General features: G+C 46.0%; 1 protein-coding gene across 1 annotated transcript in view; it reads right to left on the bottom strand.

Moving 5' to 3' along the window:
• Window positions 1–1,254, bottom strand: part of Nipa2 (NIPA magnesium transporter 2) — a 23,858-nt gene extending 22,604 nt beyond the window's left edge. The window contains exons 1-2 of the mRNA XM_051174286.1: window positions 1,211–1,254; window positions 219–339 (exon numbers count right to left, since the gene is read on the bottom strand). The gene's annotated coding sequence lies outside the window, so the exon portion shown is untranslated. The remainder of the gene's footprint in view (window positions 1–218; window positions 340–1,210) is intronic.
• Window positions 1,255–7,500: the final 6,246 nt, after the last annotated feature.

Genomic DNA, 7,500 nt, shown 5'->3' on the forward strand with positions numbered 1-7,500 from the left:
ACACAGTTCCCTGGTGGTCAACCTCCACCTTATTTTTCCAGACAGGGTCTTCTCAACGCACCTGAAGCTTACCAATTCAACAAGACTAGCTGCACAGGTGATTGCAGATAAGCACTTTACCAGTTGAGCAATTTTAAATGCATACCTATAAACACCACAGAACCCAATCAGCAACCTCACTTAGCAACACTTGTTAGAAATCCAAGCTTTTAACTTACATGTAAGTTTAATGTGGTCTTCCTTTTTAAGAGCAGAGACGATTTATTCATCCTCATTTTCTTGGAAATGCGATCCTTTATTCCCATTTGAAGCGTTTGACCACGGCAGAGTAGTTCCACCCTGCAAAGAAAATATAAAGGTAGGTGAAAGGGCTGCAAATTACTAAACACTTTAAAAAAAATAAAAATAAAAAATAGTCACTGGCGTCCGTGTTCCTTTCATTACTGTAAAAACCGCAGCTGACTAATTTAAAGACCTCTGCTCTCGGACTTCCTCTTTTTTAACTTTGAAAGTACTGAATGGGCACACATGACATAGAGTAATATCACGAAACGCGAGGAGGTAGGACACAGCCCTAAACTAAACGCCTTGCTTGGCATTATAGTAAACAAATGAAAGAGGCACGGTCCCAAAACCTCGCGTTTTGTGTAGTAACTGCGTGCAACGGGAGAGACTCATCCATCGACCCTACGAAGCGCGACGGGGAATCACAACAACCATGACCACCAAAAGGTCACGGCGGGCTGCAAACCATCTTAAAAAAAAAAAACAAAAACAAAAACCTCAGGAAGGCAAGTGGAACTGACGCGCAGAAACCAACTTGTGGACAGGGGCCGGCCCGCCGGACTTCCGCCGGATTGAATGGCAACCCGGGTCCCCCGGGCTTCCTTCCTCACCGCGGATCGCTGAGTAGGGAAGCCGCGTCCAGCTCAGCGCCAGCGGAGCCGAGCGGAGCCGAGCGGAAAGTGGCCCCGGGGCCTCCGTCCTCCTCCTCCTCCAAGCCCGAGGCCGCCGCCCGCAGCTCGGCCCTGGAGCCCCGGGAGCCCGGGAGCCCGGGAGCCCGGAGCCGCCTTAGCGCGGGCGCGGGCCGGCGGGAGACCCGGGGCCCGCCCGCACCCCACGCAGGCACGGCACCGCTCGAGCGCACGGCCGCGGCCGCCGCCGCCGCCGCCGCCGCCTCCACGGGAGAAGCCGGCGAGGCAGAGCCTACCTCGGGCACGCAGCCTTCGGCGGCCGAGCCGCCCGCGCCGGAGCTAGCAGTCGCCGAGGAGCCGGGCGCGGCGTAGTGACGTAAGAGGCGCGCGCCCGGGGGCGGGCCCAGCTCGAGCCACGCCCCCTAGCTCGCCCAGCCACGCCCTCCGCCCGGGCAACGACGTGGATGGGTGGGTGGATGGATGGATGGATGGATGGATGGGTGGGTGGAGGAGGCTGCTGCTGCTGCTATTGCAGCTGGAGTGGATTATATCCACCGAGTGATCGAAATACAAAAAGAAAAGCAAAACGAGCCCCGTGCGTGCGTGCGCGCCTCGTGTTTAAGATACTAAACTGCGATTTCCCGGCAGCGTCCACGAAGCAGGACCCTCGGTTTGACCGCGAAAGGGCGGAAGTGGGGTGGGGGCAAAGGTGCATTTCCAGGGAAAGAGAGGGCAAGGGGTTGATTTGGTAGGGTTTGAGATTTGATAGAGCTTGTGGAGGAACTCTGTGTGATTCGTTAACGGCCCGTCTTGCTACACTCGGACAGTTTTTTTGTTTTTGTTTTTTCACGAGGTGCACAGGCAGCCCAGTACGAGGCTTTCCTCTGCTGCTTCTGCATTGAAAAATTCATTTTGAGGCCCGCCGAAGTCCTTGCTTGTAGGTGTCGTCATGAATGCGTTACTCCGGGTTGTGACTACCGTCGAGGACACTTTGTTGGGGGTGTGTTTGGGGGAGGGAAGGGGTCCTTGTAAAATGAATTATATCCTAATTTGAAACACAAGAACAGCAAATGTAGTTTTACTGTTTACTGCCCTAATGCCCTGGGAGTGGTGTTTTGAGACCCAGCTGGAGTGACTGGGCAACTAACAAAAACTTGTGCTCTGCTGTGGACTTGACAACCGTTCACCCGAGTATCTTAGGACTCACTGAGGATGTATTTTTGCACAATTCTTTGTTCAGATAATTTCTAGATGAAGTATAAGGTAGAGAGAACCATAATGGGCAAGTTGGACTTTGATGGTCTGGTCGATTTGTGAGGAATGGCTCCAGCCTTCTCCACTTTTCCATGTGACCACACATTTTACAGTGACTGCATCCCCACTCTCCCTGAGTGTCTGCATTGGCCCAGGAGTAGTGCAGTAAAGAAAAACGCCCCTATTAGAATGAACATTGTTAAGAAGCCCGGAATTATAGGCAGAAGGGGAACAATTTAGAATTAGATCAGAAACGAAGCTCCCCCTGACTTCCTGTAACTCATAATTGCAGGGAAGGGTCCGGTGGGTCCACATCAGCAAAACTGCCCCCACTGACCTATAGACATGCAAGGAAGAATAAATGATTATGGTCTCATTTTGGTTTGAATTGATGGGCAGCAATGACTAACTGATAGCAATGACAACAGACACCTACAGAGGGCAGGTTTTCAGCATGGAAATACTCAGACTCATTTGAACAGACGTGTGTAGGATCAGCGTTGTAATTTAACCAAAATAAAGAGTTGACTTGTGGCACCTTTTTTTTTTAACCACCGTCCTAATCCTATATGTAGCTCTGTCTCCGCTATCTGCTGTCATAATTGTAACCCTAAACTACTCTCACATTCATTATCTGACCCTCCTAATGAACACTCTCGAATCGCACAGTGGAGTGGTGTGTGTGTGTTTGTGTGTGTGTGTGTGTGTGTGTGTGTGTGTGTGTACATGCAACCTACGAGTGTCTACTTAGTATAATGCAGGCTCTTTAAATGCACAAGTCATTTTTCCAGTGCATAATGTTCCATATTTTATATTTTGTGAATGTACAGACAGTGATCATGGGATACTTTTAATGTTTTAAAGTATAATTTTCCTAGGCCCTTAAGAGGCAGAAAGAAGATTGCCACAAGTTCAAGACTAACCTGAGCTATATACACAGTTTCAGAGTAGCCGAGCTATGGTGCTTCCAAAAGAAAACAGCAAAAGAAAAAAATAAAATTGTAATTCTACATGTTGTTGATAGAAAATAGGTTGACAGCTTCTGCAAAAGTTAAATATAGTAGCTGGGTGGTGTTATACCCTTTTAATTCCAGCACTCAGGAGGCAAAGGTAGGCAGATCTCTCTAAGTTCTAGGACAGCCAGGTCTATACCAAGAAACTCTGTCTTGGGGGAAAAAAATACACACACACACATATACACAAGGGTGGTAGAAGATATCTTTTTTTGTTTCCTGTTTTTTTGTTTTGTTTTTGTGTTTTGTTTTCAAAAGGGTTTCTCTGTAGCTTTGGGGCCTGTCCTGGAACTTGCTCTGTAGATCAGCCTGGCCTTGAACTCAGCCCCCCCGAATGCTGGGATTAAATGTTGTGCCACCACCACCAGGCCCAGCAGATGCCTTTGATGCCCAGCACTCAGAAGACACATGCAGAGGGATTTACACAAAAAGTTCCAGGACAGCCAGGGCTACATAGAGAGACCTTGTCTTAAAAATTAAAGAAAAAAAACTAAATCCAATTATGTGACCCAGCAGTTTGGGGTATTTATCAAAGAGAAATGACAGCATATAAGCATGAGAGAATGTAAATGAACACTCTACAACAACTAGACTTGCAGTAACAGCAAACCTGGATATATTTCAAATGGCCAAATACGAACAGATCCATAAACAATCCCATATCTTTATGATGGGAAACTTAACAGTAATAAAATGGAATGGACGGTTGGAGCATGCTATAGCATGACTGAGTCTCTGCTAAGGGAAAGCCAGTCTCCTCTTGCACATAAAGTATCTGGCCAAGAGAACAGACTTGCATAAAATTCTGGTAACTATCGCATAATGGCAGAAAGCGGTGGCTTGGGAGGGGAGGGGCAAGAAAAGCCAGGAGGTTTCAAGGTATCAAAAGGAAACTGGAATGATGGCTGTTTTCAGTTTTCCTCATGATGCCTTCATCATGTGTGTTACATGTGATCTATATGATTATAATTTGTGTGCCAGGTATACCCCCCAATAAAGCAATTAGATCTTGCCATTGCTGCAAAAACATTCAAGACTATTAAAGTGGTTTCTGTTGTTGTTGTTGTGTGTTTTGAGATAGCTCTTCACTAGGGAGCTGTGGGTGGCCTTGAACTCACAGCGATCCATCTGCCTCCACCTGCAGAGCTCTAGGATTAAAGGTGTGCACTGCCATGACTAGACTCTAAAGCAGCTTTCTTGTGTACGTTTTGGTTGTATTACCACACAAGTACAAACAAATTGTCTTCTGCACAGGCAACACCTCTTGCTAGAGTTGCCCTTCCTACGTGCCTCACTTGGTGAAATGGTAGGAAGAATGCCTGCAGCCCAGGAGAGCAGCTCCCCGGACTGCAAACGGGGTAGCAGAGTGCCCTCAGAGTAGCGGGACATAGGAAATATTTTTTCCTGAGGGTCTTTAGGAAAGGACTCATGAGTTCTGAGGGTAACAAAGGAAAAAGCACACGTTTTCCTGATAGTTACCTTCTCTTTTACTTCATCTTGAAAAACCTCTTCACCTGACACAGTTACATCCACCCACGTCTCTGTGTTGCACAGTTGTATACATATTTCCTCTGTCCACTCTGCTGCATTTCTTCACATGCAGCCACATCTCTCTTCTATGTCATTCACTCACCCAGTCACACACTCCTTCTGAGAACAAACTCTGGACAATATATAAATTACATTCGCAGGGCCACATAGCGTTTCTTGAATAAGCAATACAAAACAGAGCCATACTGATACACAAGGAATCACACAGTTCCTCTCAGGCTTTGGATGTCACGCTGACCGGCTGGAAACGAGTAACCATGGCAACATTTGGCTGTCCAGGCATGGCCTGTGACGTAGCCTGAGAGACATCATGGAGAGTGACGCTGAAACTCAGGACCTAAGCAATGAACAGTTAGTGAGTTGGCTGGACCTTGAGCCTTACATCGTCAGAATGAGGTTAGGAGTATGTGCACAAAGTTGCTGCAGGGAGTTGTTTCTTAATGATATCAGCCTGACCTCGGTTCAACAAGCCCACACCTGGGGGCTTGCCCTTGTGCATATTTTGCAGGGTCAATTGGTCTGCTTTGAATTTGTTTTTGAGATCTAAAATCAGCTAATGGTGTAAAACATCGTCTTTGTAACTGAGAAGACTACTGTTATTTTTCTATGTCAGTCTGAGCTGTGAAAAATATCCTAGTATTATTTCTTTTCATATATATGCAGACAGTGGGGGAAATACCCATAACTGTTTTTTATAGTAGGAGTGTGGTGGTCCGTGAGAAAGCTTACAGACAGAAACGGCCAGTTTTCAGAGTCTGAGGCCCTGTGAGCCTTGCTTGATGAGGTTTTCTCCGCCGGAGAGTTATTCATCTGGTAGGTTGACACGTGAGTTGTCATCTGTTGTATTTACGTCATGGCCCATGACACATGCACCCTCAGCAATGTCCCTCTTACTGAACATTATTATGCAGACACAGCTAAGCATCTTAAAATGGAAAGTTGACTCGGAATCTTCCTAGTTGGACCCAACATCAAAAAGGTCTAAGAGGAGGGAGGCTAAGACTGACAAGAGCCGGGTAATGTGCTACATCAATAAATGAATGGTCGCAGATGAAGGACATAGGCAGGAATAACAGAGATATGCTCTAATATCTGAAAAGGGGCAAGGGATGAGTACTCTCGGAGCCTTCAAAAGTATGTAATCCGTCCATACCCAGAGTAAAACCTGAATTCAACTTTCAATTCAAGAGCACAGTAACCGGCCTGCGTTACTAGAAAAGTCCAAATCTGTGGTAGTTGAGAAAAGTCATAGTACCGAAGGGGTGAAAAAAAGGCAAATTATGGGGAAGAGAAGATGCAAGATCCCTAGATACCTTAACTAACTATAAAAGGGTACAATTTTGTGCCTAACCAACTCAGTTGGACCCTTCCTCTACCCGGTCCATCATTAATTACTTAAATTGGTTGTGCCCTGTTACTTGCTTGCCTTGCCACCCATCAACATAACCCCACTGCCACTCTGGAGCCTTTTTCATGTCCTTGGCTGAAAAACCTCTCTGTTGTAGAATATCACTTTAACCGGACAAAGATGTGTTACATTTATTTATGCTGCAGAATATTACTTTAACTGTGTAAAGGTGTGATGCACTTGTTTATGCTGCAGTTGCTTAACGATGTAAGGATGTGTGTTTAATTATGAAAAGATAGGTTGTTGCATCTGTTTTACCTTACCGTGCCCAAGGCACGTGATTGGCCTAATAAAGAGCTAAATGGCCAACAGCTAGGCAGAGAAAGGATGGGCTGGGCTAGCAGGCAGAGAGAGTTAATAGGGAATCTCTAGGCTCAGCAAGAAGAATTAGAGGAAGGAGAGGAGAGGGGAGGGAAGGGGAGGGGAGAGGAGGGGAGGAGGAGAATGAGGGATATGCCCAGGGCAAGAAGTCACCCAGACAGACAGACATAGAATGATAGTAAAAGTAAAATATATAGAAGTAAGAAAGGGAATAAACCCTGAGGCAAAAGGTGGATAAAGGCAACAGGTTAAGTTAAGTGAAAAGAGCTATCCAGAAAAGAGCTACGCTAAGACCTAAGCATTCAAAGCTAATAATAAGTCTCTGAGTCATGATTTGGGAGCTGGTTGATGATGCTTTAAGCCCTTGTTAACTGTGACTCCAGGCCCATTTCCTGGGAAGTTGGTTATGGACCTTGCCAGAACCCATCCACCTGGCCAATGTTTATTTAAAGCTTGCTTCAAATCTGACTTTAAGCTGTGGTAGTGGCCTTTTCTCAAGCCCTGGGATCAATAACAGTTCTGAGAGTAATGTAGAAAGTGGAGGGAGAAATCATGAGGATTCGGAGGGGAACAGGTCTAAAAGCCATTGTTGTGATACATTTGTAAGGGGTCTGCATTCTGCTTGTCTTCCCGAGCATTTTCATGATGAGGCTCAATTAAGTAATTGAGTATTTTTATTTCAATACAGTATAACATGAGTCTGTGATATGGTTATTGCTGATTATTGTGCAAACAAAAAAAAGTGTTTTCTATCACACATTGTAAAAATTGTGTTTAAGAAGATTCAAACCCGGGGCTGGAGAGATGGCTCAGAGGTTAAGAGCACTGACTGTTCTTCCAGAGCGTCCCAGTTCAATTCCCAGCTACCACATGGTGGCTCACAACCACCTGTAATGAGATCTGGTGCCCTCTGCTGGCATACAGGGATACATGCAGGCAGAATGCTCTATATACAATAAACAAATAAATCTTTAAAAACAAAAAGAAGATTCAAACCCAACTCTCTGGACTGAGTTGGCAGAAGACAGAGATGCCTCCC

The sequence above is a fragment of the Phodopus roborovskii genome, unplaced genomic scaffold, assembly GCF_943737965.1.
Source record: "Phodopus roborovskii unplaced genomic scaffold, PHOROB, whole genome shotgun sequence".
Taxonomy (NCBI): Eukaryota; Metazoa; Chordata; class Mammalia; order Rodentia; family Cricetidae; genus Phodopus; species Phodopus roborovskii.